Here is a 13315-nt window from a genome sequence, read left to right on the forward strand (position 1 = left end):
GGCAGAAGCAGAACAAGCATAAATAACACAATCAGAAGATACTGTACAGGTAGTAATAATAATAATATTAATATAAATAATGAGGCGTTTTATAAAGCGTATAGTTACGTTCATAGGCCTGTCCCAGCACTAGAGTTTCCTGTCCTCTACCAAGAGCATAAACACTAGACACCGGACTAGATGAATCTAAAAAGCCAGGTTTGCAGCTTTTTTTTAAAAGAGAACTCTAACTTCTCTTGTCTAAGTGAAAGAGGTAATGAGTTCCACAGTGTAGCCATTAAACAGCTGAATGAGCATCCTCCGATGCATGATTTTTTGATCCTAGGAATGAGTACAAACTGAGCATTGGCTGATCTGAGAGATCTTTTTAGAGAGTAGGTTAAAATCATAGATTTCAAGTAGCCAGACCCTTTGCCATTAAGAATTCAATGGCAATAACATAGAGCTTGGAAAGAAATGTGGGGAATATCAGCAAGACAATTATCTGTGCTTTAGCGGTTGTTTTCGGCCGGAAAGCGGAGATAATTGTTTTGCCCCATTAGCAAGGTCACGCTTTCGCGTGAATACTTGCCTCAGCGTCCTTTCCCTTAACGCCTCGCTTTGCATCTCTAATGAGATGCAAAGTGGGCGGCCTCCCCAGAATAACGGGAGAAATATCGCTAAAAGCCATTATCAAGCCTCAGGCTATCCTGCAGAGCAATAAGAAAAGTACCACTAACCTCGGTTATCGCTACTTTCCTTACGCCTGCTTTTCATCTGACTTAGCCATGATATCCAATGGAAGGTGGATATCATGGCAAAGTATGCCCTGTCCTATCACCAATGTAGCGCCAAACGTTGTGCGATTATAGCTCGAATCCCAGTGATGATTGCACATTTGGCAGGTAGCTCGGTTGATTTAATCGCTCTGGAGATAAGCGTTGCTGATAGCGCGCTATCTCTGCAATAAAAACAAGCGATAGCCGACAATACTTATCCTAACGCTAAGAGCGCTTAACGATAATTATCGCTGGTTGTTGGTGATATGCCCCCTTGTTCCTTCAACCGGAGCCAATGCAATTTGGCTAAGGCAGGAGTTGAGAGGGAGTGTCTAGTTAAGTTCAGCAGCAAACATGCTATCATATTCGGTACCCTCTGGAATTGCATTATGTGTGCCTGAGAAACTCCAAGATATAGAACATTATAGTAGTTCAGTCTAGACATGTTAAGAGAATGGACCACAGTTTTCTTGGCTGCTTCTGGCAGATAAGGTCGAATGTTTATCTGGGATTTTAAGGTACCAAAGCACTGTCCTACTAAGCTTGTAATTTGGCTTTCAAATCACATTTTAGAATCAACTAAATGCCTAGATTCTTCACTTTATGCTTAAGCATAGGAAGCGGTCCCAAGGTGTCCGGCCACCATGCTGTGGAACAAGTAGATGGTTGTTTACCTAGGACCAGAACCAAGGGTTTACCTGTATTCAATCTGAGGCAGGAGAGATTCATCCAATCTGCTACCTCATTTGAACATGACCGGAATTGTACTGCCAGGTCAGGTCAACTGAGTTTTGGGACGGGATGACTATTAACTGCATATTATTAGAGTACAACACATTGGAGAGACCACAACTCTCAACAGTGTCTTGTAGAGGACATATAAATAGATTAAAAAGTGTCTGGCTCAGGAAAGAACCCTGAAACCATGAGGCACTCCCTGCTGGAGTTGGAGGGTTTTCGAGATAATGGTTTCAGTGCCACCTGAAAGGTGTGGCTCTGACAAAAAGACTCCAGCCATTGCAGCGCCTTGTCATCAATCCCATAGTTTTTCAGCCATTTTAATAAGAGGCTGTGGGACACAGTATCAAATGCTGCACTGAAGACTCGTAGGAGCAACGCAATTGTGTCCCCTCTGTCCCTGGCTTGGCGTATAGTTTCAGAAGCAAACAGAAGAGATGATTCTGTACTGTGCTGAGGAAAAGATCCTGAGATTGAGTCGCATGCAGGATATTGTTTGCTTTGATGAACAGGGAGAGTTGCTGGTATACATATTTTTCTACTACCTTAGCGGTAAATGGGAGCAGCAAGATGGACCTTTGTTCATCGACTTGGTTGCGTCAAGCAATGTTTTTTTTAAGTAGGGGCACTAGCATATTTCCATGCATGAGGAACCTGGCCTCTAGTGAACGAGCAGTTAAACAAGTTCCACAACACTGGGGCAATGCATGAAACACCACGTTCCTGGATCATAGGAGTAGCAGTGTCAGCGGGAGCCCCTGATTTTACCGATGCCATGATTTGAAATACTTCTTCAGTAGTGATGGGTTTAAAATCTGAGAGACCTTCTCTATCCTCCTCAATGGGTATGAACCAAGTTTGGAGGAAGGGAATATTTCTGGCAGCCTCGGGGAATGTGAAATAAATGTTTTCTACTTTATCAAAATAAAACTGAGCTCAGATGTGGCACCTGTCTTCAGAGTGAGGAATCACTGCTGAGGCACGCCCAAGGGACGAGAGGGATCTAACTATAGAGAAAAGTGCAAGAGGGACCTGCTGCTCAGCCAGTGTGACTGTGGTGTGGAATCTTGGTGTGAGAGGTGACTGTGGAATGTTGGATGAGTGAGGGTGTCTTCTTACCATCTTACCTAATAAACCTACTTACCCGAACAGCATGGAACTGGATCTGCTTCATTCTACTACATATTTTGGCGATGATTTTGAAAAGATCTACATGTGCAAGTGGACTGAAAGAGGACATTTAAATCAACTGAATTTACATGAAACAAAGCTGAGGAATCCACTGAAAGAAGGAAAAAATGTAAGGATATTTTGAAACTTATTAAAAGAACTTGTGTGAAAGGACCATATGCAACCTGAGACTGAAGAGTGAAGAGTCAAGTAACTCCTTGATGTAGAACTTCCTTTAGAATTTAAGCACAACATATGACACATCTTTCTGGCAGCCCTGAGCCCCAACAGTGACAAAGAGACCGGTCGGCCCCATCCTGGGCGTGCCAGATCCCGCTGTGCTTCTTCATGGATTTATTGGTTTGGACCTGCAGACAGCCTACCAGCCTGGGCATGCCTACTCTAAGTGTACTCTTATGGACTTCAACCTACTATGAGTTGTACAAGACCATCTCTATTATGTATTAATTTCCTAAGTCAGCAGAAGATGACAACAACTACTATTCCCAAATGGTGGCTTAGTAACTTTAGGACTGTATGTCAGCATCTTTGGACCTGTCTTTGCCAGTAGTATGTGAGTAAAGTACGTGAGTACATGGGCTGCTGTGTCATGATATGTGCACTGGCAGTTTCTGTTGTACAGATGAAGTTTTTCCATCAGAGCTGAGGAAATCTAAGGAAGTATTTCTGCAGTTTTTTTTATCCGTTACATCCTTGAAGTCCACATGTAACGGTATTGAGGAGTTTGTTGAACTGTCACTTGCTGCGTGTCCTGCCACTTGAGCCTGCATTGAATTCCCTATTGAGGGTATGCGCACTCCCTTACCTGGTAATCGGTCTCCAACTGCCTTCTCTGGAGTGATGTGTTCAGCACGAGCCTGGGTTTCGGCAGCTCCCTGAGTCTTGAGCTGCTCCTACGTTGTGTCCTTCGTTGTGCAGCATTTACATGCCTCAAGCCACCCGGCTCTACTTCGTTCTGCGTGCCGCCATCTTCTCCTGACATCCTTTGTCATGAAAGCCTCTTGTCTGTGTTCCCATCACGTTTGAGTGTAAATTATCACACTTAAAGCTGAGGAAGTATCCCACCTGGGTTTCCTGTTGTAACATTAGGAGCATTGTTATACAGTGTGCGCCATACTGAAGACTGACTATACCGTCACGCATCATTATTTATGAGTTTGGTGTGTTAAGTGACGTTCCGGAGTACTTGATCTCTTCTTAACTACGCATGTCATTTTAGCCAGACGGAGTCCTGGTTTTCCTTTATTTTGACGTGACTGTGTGCAGCTTTCACTTTCACACAGAGGCACAGAACTGAGTGTTTGCACTGTTTTCATTTGGGTGAGTAATTGCTCACCGGCGGAAATGTGTTCCTGTGCTGTACCTTCTACTTCAATTGACATTTGAGTTTTACCTAATATTTTACTCTTACAGAGCAGAAGTGTGTATTGTAAGAATATTTCTTCACTCATGAGCAGCATGAGGTTCCGGGTCACTCCCAAACTGAACTATTGGGGCATTCCATCTGATCCCTCCTTACAAAGATGCTCTATTCTGGGGCATTTCGAGGTCGTGGTGCCCACTGTAAGATCCGGCAAGGACAACGCCTGACTTTAACACCTTGGCTGCTGTGCATTTTACCCTCCTGTGCTGATATTTGATGTATCCTATTGTTCATGACGAGCTCAGCTCGTCATCAGCACAGCTCAACTGTGCCTCATGACGAGCTGAGCTCGTCATGAGCATCGAAAGGGTTAAAATGGTGCCCGCTCATTGACTTCGTTCTGCCCGCAGTTTTCTCCAGTTCCCTGGCGGCTGCCTCTCCCGGACATCGAACTTCCTGCGGATTGCGCATTGATAATCACCGAAACAATAACCCCATCCACACCTGGGTTTTTGATGGGAATGCGGTTCCTCATCTCTCCAACTCTCTCGTTTGATTTCAACATTCTCAGATTAAACCTAATCATTATCCTGACAGCGGAGTCCAAGCGTTTTGGTCCGGGTTCACCCCCTTGACCGTCACCCACCCAGCCAGACATTGGGCACAGTTTCTCCCCGTCTCCCTGTTATGTCTCCTTCCTCCCCCTCCTTCAGACGAATTACCGTAACATTTCTTTTTTATGTTTGTTTATGCTCTTGTAACAGATGTAACTTGTAACTCCTTGATCCTCATGTAGTTTGCTCTAGCCAGCGCTATATAAAACTTTTCAAATAAATAAAATAAAATAAATTGTGTAATTTTCTGTTGCCGGCATGTGTTCGCATTTTTGTTGTGACACTGTTGTAAATGCTTTCTTTTAATTTCCGGTTTCTTTCAATTCATAGTTTTACTCATTCCCCTTATGTGGTTACTGCTGCTGTTGTTCTTTTGTGCTGTTGGTTCTTCCACTCTAGCAATTTTGGAGATGTTGGACAGTCTGTTCTATTCAAATCCTATGTGATGGTACTTACTTCATTTTCTTGTTCCAGAGCTTGTAATATTTGTGTGCATTACACTTTCTTCCCTGGCATGTAAATGTTTGCGTTGGGAGAGAGCCATGTTGTACATTATGGAGAGGTAATTCAGGGCAGGGTTGAAGCCAAATTAGGTCTTGTTTCTCCCTCACTTTGTTTTGTGCTAAGGGTTGTGTTAGCCCCCTGATGTTTGCTTGAAGAGTTTTTTTTAATGTTTGGTGTCGAGCCTTGTTCCTCACTTACAGCCCTTACTTGGGGTTTAAGTGAAGGGATTAAAGGAAGCCAGATTTTGTTTGTAGAGTGAGTGTTTTTTTGCTAGTGATTACTGCTTTCTCTTACTACTTGATTGGTGTAGAGTGGTGCACTTTTAGATGTTCCGTGTGGAACATATTTCCACACTTACCACCCTAACTTTGGGTTTGGGTGTAGGGCAACTTTCATGATATATGTTTGGTGTGGTCATGTTCCACACATACCACCCTTACTACGGGTAAGTGTGAAGGGCAGCGATAATGCCATTTGTTTGGTGTGGAATGATTTTCCACATTTTCAAAAAAAATATGTTTAATTGCTCTTATTTGCTTGGTTCCCTACAACGCCTCGCAGTCAGTACCCTTCGTACCACTTTCTTGTTGGCTTGGCCAGTGAGCTTATTTTTGGTATCTGGGTTTGGTTTGTGTTCTGTTGTGTGGTAGTGTGTGCATTTTCTTGGTATGGTTAAAAAGGGAGATGGTGTGTGTATATTCCTTTTATTATATTTTTGTTTTTCTTTCCTTGTATTATTTTATCAATTCTTGTACACATGCATGAAATGTTTCCATTTTTTATCTTTTGCATCAGCGCTTTGCTACAGTGGTTATTTGCTTGCATTTGTTCTGATGTGATCGTGTTGCATGTAATAGTTTATTGTCATCCTTTGCATTCACTATTTTTTATGTTGTTCTGTCTAGGCCTTCCTTGTCATTGTTATAAGAAAGGAGATGTGTTATACCTGCTGCTCACCCAGTGTGACTGTGGTGTGGAATCTTGGTGTGAGAGGTGGCTGTGGAATGTTGAATGAGTGAGGGTGTCAGTTGGAGGATGGGCTGAGCAGCAGGAAGGCTCTATATAACAATTTAGTTGCATTATTTTAATTTGCTTGTGATAGCTTTTCACAGCTGGGCGATACTGGGCTTTGTTATAAGGACAATTTGGCTGGCGGTTTCAATCTTTTAATCGCATCTTTGGTTATGGCGTGATCTGATCTAGTGCACACTCGATCCCCTCTACTACTTGGGAATTGGTCGCTACTATGCTACTCTCCAAAGCCGGGTAGTTCCAAGCCTGAGGTAAATGCCTCAGGAGTTACTTTAGCCTATCTCTGGGATTTGGTTGGCTGATTTGAGGTGGCTGAATGTCCTGTCAGGAAAGTAGGCCAGTGCATATTGACTGCAAAATGGTCAGTCTATATCAGCAGGATGGGAGGGTCAGTTCTTAAATTGCCCAGATTCGTGAAAATTGACTCTAAAGTGTGACCCAATCTATGGATCAGGGCATGGCCTAGGTGCCTCAGTTGAAGTGCTTCAAGATCAGCAACTAATGTTGATGCGTGAAGTTAGAATATCAAAGCGCCTTTATACGCATAACAGAGATACAGCGCTGACAGGAGTGAATGATTCCCTCACTGAGACCAGGGGCATCTCCAGTCCTTTCCTTTACCCACCAGAGACAGCGCACGCGGAAACTGTGCAATGTTCCGCAACATAAAACAAGCACCACATAGTTACAAAAGAGTGCAATTGTGAACAACACTCTAAAAATATCGAGGTGGGCAGCAACTGTCAGAAAACAATTTCACACAAAACAAAGATCACATGGAAAATTGCAGCGCCAGTGCCTCCCTCAAACCAGGAACAGCAATGAAAGCAGCTGTGTGGGCCTCTGTTTCACAAAACATCACAAACCCAGGTACAGTTCTAGTAGCATCAAACTAAACCTGGGTCTTAAAAGAGGTACACAATGTACACCTCACTACAGACTCTTGGTCAGCGCCAAAGCAGAAACATTTGCACAGTTATCTGTCTAACAGGAACTTCACAACTGCAGTTACCAACTTTCTATGAAACAAAAGTCTTTTATTTTTTGCTACTCTGCAAGTACCAATTGCTTTTGGGGAAAAACTATTTGTAAATAAATCCCAATATTATTTTTGATTATTACAATTACAGAGCTGGTCGTTTTAATACATATATAAAAAATAAATGTAAAGAGCTCGCAAACACATTGCATGTGATTTTCTCATGTGTTTGTTGTTTTAGATTTATATTTCCCCAGTGAAAACTATCAGCTCTCCTGCTTTTTGTACTTGTTTTACTGGCTTGTCATTAAAAGCACAGGCCTTCCACTAAAGGATCCTACTCACAAATGAATGCTGCTGGATGGGGGTGCCAAATTGCTGTGGCCACTGGCACTCGAGGGACTCCTTTTCTGAAACAGCCTGCAGAGAGAACATCTGCCCTCAGGAATTCTGTGTTGTTCACTGAGAAAGTGAAACCGATTCCTTTGTTCTGAGAGCCTGAAGGTGTGGCTGGCCACGAGACCTCAACTGGGAGGAGCCACCTCACAGGAGAGGCAGAGGCCTGGAGTTAACCAAATCCTGGCATAACTGAGCCTACGTCTCATGAAAGTATTTCATGTCAAGACAGGCCGTGAGAAATAGGCTTGTATTTTCTGTACTGCAAACACAGCAGCCAATGAAAGCTTTCACATACACACCTACATTTGCCATCATAACATTAATTTAATTAAACATTAGCACACCACTCACTATGGACCCACACCTTACTGTCGAAACGCGTAACGACTAAGGAATAAACCTGCACTTGCTCAATTCTCCTGGTATGATATTTCAATACACTTATAACATAAAATCAAATTTCCAAAAACATTTTTTTTGTAAATTAAAACATTAAAATATATAATAGTCTTTCAAATAAAATTTTGCACTCCAATGAGTACAACAGTAGGGAAAGTGTTGGATAGCGGAGGAGTGAAACCTAATATTCCCACTCCAGTAAGTACAATAGAAAAGAAAATGTGGATAGAAGAGGGGAAAATTCAGTATTCCCACTCAAATGAGTGCAACAGTAGGGAAAGTGTTAGATAGTGGAAGGGTAAAACTTACTATTCCCAGTCCAGTGAGTGCAACAGTAGGGAAAGTGTTGGAAAGCAGATGGGTAAAAATTAATATTCCCTCTCCAGGTGAGTGCAACAGTAGGGAAACTGTTGGATAGTGGAAGGGTAAAACGTAATATTCCCACTCCAATAAGTGCAAAAGCAGGGAAAGGTTTTTTTAGTGGAGAGGTAAACATTACTTTTCCCACTCCAGTGAGTGCAACAGTAAGGAAAGTGTTGGATAGGGGAGGGATAAAAATTACTATTCCCTCTCCACTGAGTGTAACAGTAGGGAAAGTGTTGGATAGCCATGAGGTAAAAATTACTATTCCCACTCAGGTGGGTGCACCAGTAGGGAAAGTGTTGGATAGCGGATGGGTAAAATATACTACTCCCACTTCAGTGGGTGCAACAGTAGGGAAAGTGTTGTATAGCGGAGAGGGATAAATTACTATTTCCACTCCAGTGGGTGCAACTGTAGGGAAAGTGCTAGATGGTGGATGGGTTTTAATTACTATTCCCACTCCAGTTGGTTCAACAGTAGGGAAAGTGGTGTATAGCAGAGGGGTAAACATTTCTATTCCCACTTCAGTGAGTGCAACAGTAGGGAAGTGTTGAATAGCGGACGGGAAAAAATTTATATTTCCACTGGAGTCATTTCAAAATCAAAAACAAACAAATTACCAACAACATAAAAGATTTTTAAAAATAAAACATACGTAAAAGTTTACAAAAGATAGAAACAGATTAGAATGTTGAAACGACCTAACAAATACCTAGGTTTATTTAAAAAATTTCAAAAATAATTCAAGAACTAAAAACTATTTTTTATTAGAATTTTTTTAATAAATAAAAACATTAGTTATTACATGAATGTAATATGTTGTATTTCCTAACCTATAACACCACAGAATTCGCAACCCACATTTTTTTTTTAAATGTAGCTCCATAATTAACATAATTAGCATAATTATCAATTAAACAAATATTATTAATTAAAAAAACAAAACAAAATTAATTTACTCCCCAAATAATACCCATTTAAAACCAAAACACACACAAAATACCAATAAACACTTACCATAAATATTTATCAATTGATAAATTAATATTAGTAATCAACTAATTATTAATTAATTTAACATAAATTACATTCCACCCTCTACCCCAATAAACACCATAACCCACACCTAAAAATCATTACAGAATTTCCATAACTAATTTTACATTAATAAATTCATATCAATTAACAACTTATTAATTAACTTAAAAGAATGTACTTCTCATCCTTTACCACTATAAACCCCACAACGTATATCACAAATTATTTACACAATTACCATATTTTAATTTTAAGTAATAAATTAGCACCGGGAATACCCACAGAGAGCAGGATCACCCCGACCCAGCAACACCAGGTTAGTGGGGCCCCTCAACACACTGTGCACCCCAAAGAGGGAGCTTGGGTTAACATCACCCTTGGAACAACATCCCCTAGAGAGACTTCCCCTCTAACTACCCCACCTTCCACCCCGTCAAGCAGCCCTTCCCCCTTGGCATGGCACTCACCCCCTACACACTAGAGGAATAACTCCTCTTTCATCTGAGCTAAGATGCAACCGGCCATGCAAATGTTGCCTACCCTCGCCCAACCCCTAACTACCTGACACCCCACGGACAGAACGCTTTCGCTATAACTTTTCCCCACAGACTCTCTATTAAAGCGAAAAAACTTTTTGAACACAGAGTAATCAGACAACACCCCGAAATGGTAATCATAGATACTTACCACTACTCAGCTAGAGGGCAGCTTAAAATGGACTTCATCTTCCACACTGACACCCTGACCACTGGGTCAACACCCTCAACTCACACCTCCTCCTCTCCAAAATCACAGCTCATAGCCGTAAACTATCTCCCTCCAGAACTACCAGACCCTTACCGGCTGCATTTCCATAACCATTTTTGAGAATGGTACCATCCTGATTAAGGCAAAAAACGAGAACCTCGAGCTCTTCGACTCCCTTTTCCTCTCGCTGAAGAAGGCAACATTTCACAACACACCCCACTCGTGGACCCCCACCCTGGGAGCCTCCAACAACCATCAAGACATTGGACCTCACCCTTGACCTCTCCCTGAACCCCTTCCCTGCCTTCCAATGACATCAACCGCCAATCGTCCCCCGCAATGAAGGTTCCACCCACTGTCCAACCCTGCCCCACCACCAATCATGTTATAGATAATTGGGTTGGACCCATGTAGTCAGTGGGACCTGGGTAAATAGTCGATATATATATATAGGGGTCCCACTCCAAGCACAGAATCAATTACTGAATTTCACAATATTTTGTTAAATTGATCCAAACAAATGAGGGTGCCCAGTGTTTCACTGGACCGTTATAACCATTCAATGATCAGTAGATAGGTAATAGTATATACAAATTCAATGCGCCCACAAGGGGAAAGGGGAAGGGTGCAGGGGAAGAAAACATTTTTGATAGTTATACATCACTAATCAAATTTCTATATGCATAAATCCACGAGTGGAAATAATAAATGCTAATTGATCCCCATACGAGAGGTCACATGAGATAAGCATACATCAAACCATTTTCATAGCAAGAAAACTCCTAATCTGCTGTGTACATCATGCTATTGTTAGGAGTTCGTGGTGTAGATAAAAGTCTACGTTTCGACCCAGAAGTTGTAGGACAGTAGATCCTTACTGCCCGGGTCTTCGTCAGGACGTGAAGAAAGGGGGGTGGTGGGGGTGGTGGGGCTGATTCCTAAACATAATGGAATAGAGACTAATTACTTAAAATGGTCTCAGAAAGTCCCGAAAAAATAATAATAATAACGGAAAAACCCGTTATCTTCAAAATTGATTAAAAGTAGGAGATTATACTGAGGATAAGCCACATGTTGCACGCTAAACATAACTAAAATTACCTGGTAGAAAGGCAAGGAGGGTGTTGTCTAAGGCGGCCAGAAAAAACGTGGTCCGTGAAAAATATGTGGCTCTTTTGGAACGGTAGGTGCTTGGAAAACGCTATCCGTATCTAAAGGACCGAGATGAAATAATGGGGCCAATCATTCATATGAGCGTCAAAGATATCACTTAAAACATACAGTTTACAATATTTTTTGAGGCCTACCTTATCATTCAGGATGGCGGGATTAAAGAAATTATCTGATTTAATGCTCCTCCGTCGAAATGGGAAAAGGGTTTTTTTTCAAATCTTTAAAGCGGAACGATCACTCGTTTTTATCTGCAATATCGAAGGGTAAAAACCGAGTCATTCCTAGGGCCATACAAGGGCGATTAAGTCAAATACGCCCGCAGACACCGCCTGATAGAGACTCACCCGAGAAAATTATAATAGTTTCGGAGCGTCCGAGCCAGCGTCTCTGCGCGTCTCCTGAAACCAGGAAGTGCTGCCACGGGTAACAGCGAGAGGCTTACAAACCTCGGTGACTATGAGTGAAGAAAGACTTCCGTTGCTATTGGTAACAGGGAAGCATTTTTCACGCGTGATAGAATTTAAGTGAGAATTTCCAAATAGTACTTACCAGAGGGGCATACACCCTCTGTATGTTTTGAAATGTGTGGCGTGTCTATTTGCAATCTAAACATCGTTTATCAGCCAGAGCAATAAAGACAGTATCATCGTGTTGCGAACCAGCCAAACAGAGCGGTCAAGGCGCATGATGATTCATAAAAATGCATTTGAACCCTTGAAGCAACCAGATTTTATGACAAGGAGATTTCGCCATTTGCAAAGTGGATTGGGTGGGATGTCATAATTCATCAGCAAATAACAAAGTGGCTAAAACATTCATTATGAAGCGCGAACCTGCCGAGCATGGCGGTCGGGCGCATGATACATCATACTGATTCAGTTTTCATGTGAAGCAACACAGAGAATTATTGAGACATACAACAATGGCAGTAAGTGATCATCTCGCCAAGTTTGTGTGAACCTACCACATGGTGGTTAAACGCACAGTAAACATGAAATCTTGGAAATTCAAAGGGTAGCCAATTGGGCAAAGCTACTCTCAGACTCATTCAAGCCCATGTGTACTGAGTCAAAAAAACTGATCCATTTGATCTCCCTGACATTAAGGATAAGTTCTATATTTCCACCCCTTGGACCCAGTTTGACCTGTTCCACTATAATCCACTTTAGGCTTTCAGGGGGGTGATTCTTGTCATTACAGTGGTCAACCAGGGGAGCTCCTTCAACCTTACACCTTACGCGGCTGCAGTGTTGCAAAAAACGCACCTTAGCGCGTTGTTGTGTCTGTCCCACATATATCAAATCACAGGGGCATGTTATGCAGTACACCACATTGGTGGAATTACAGTTTGTGTGTGATTTTAGTGGAACATGCTGTTCTTTATAAGAAAATACTTTAGTTTGAATTGTCGCTGGACAGGCCTTGCAAGAGCCACATCGGTAGTGTCCCACAATGGGAGGTAGATTCCACATAGACGCAATAGATGGTTCATTTCGGGTCGTGAGGAATGAGCACACCACGTGATCACGGATGTTCTTCGCCTTCTTAAAGGCGTGAAGGGGTAGGCAACTGGTATCCAGGTCCTCCGAGATCAAGTTCCAATATTTATTGATAGTTTTCTTTATCACATTACTTTTTGTTGAAAAAGTGGTTACGCAGATGAGGCGTTGGTCATTGCTGCTGGGTTGCTCTCCAGGTTGTAGTAAGACTTCTCTTGGGTTAAACCATGCTCTCTTTTTGGCTTTCTTGATTAAACGTCTCGGGTATCCACGTTCCAATAATCGGTCCATCAGTATTGCCGATTGCTCCATATAGTCATCTTTTTTGCTACAATTGCGCCGAATTCGTAAAAATTGGCCAAAAGGCAAGTTATCCCGGAGCCCTCTCGGGTGATGACTAGAATATAGGAGTAGGGAATTTCTCTCCGCTGGCTTCCTGAAAAGGGTAGTGTGAAGGGTCTCATTCTCCACAAAGATAGTAAGGTCCAATTTTTATCAAAATGGATGGTGAATTTTAT

The 13315-nt window shown here is 42.1% G+C and overlaps 1 protein-coding gene across 1 annotated transcript in view; it reads right to left on the reverse strand.

Moving 5' to 3' along the window:
* The window catches only part of LOC147684576 (metalloproteinase inhibitor 4-like), an 86807-nt gene extending 79171 nt beyond the window's left edge, over positions 1–7636 (reverse strand). The window contains exon 1 of the mRNA XM_086942367.1: positions 7525–7636. The gene's annotated coding sequence lies outside the window, so the exon portion shown is untranslated. The remainder of the gene's footprint in view (positions 1–7524) is intronic.
* Between the last annotated feature and the right edge of the window lie 5679 nt (positions 7637–13315).

This window comes from Lissotriton vulgaris, chromosome 10 (assembly GCF_964263255.1).
Source record: "Lissotriton vulgaris chromosome 10, aLisVul1.2, whole genome shotgun sequence".
In the NCBI taxonomy this organism is placed as follows: Eukaryota; Metazoa; Chordata; class Amphibia; order Caudata; family Salamandridae; genus Lissotriton; species Lissotriton vulgaris.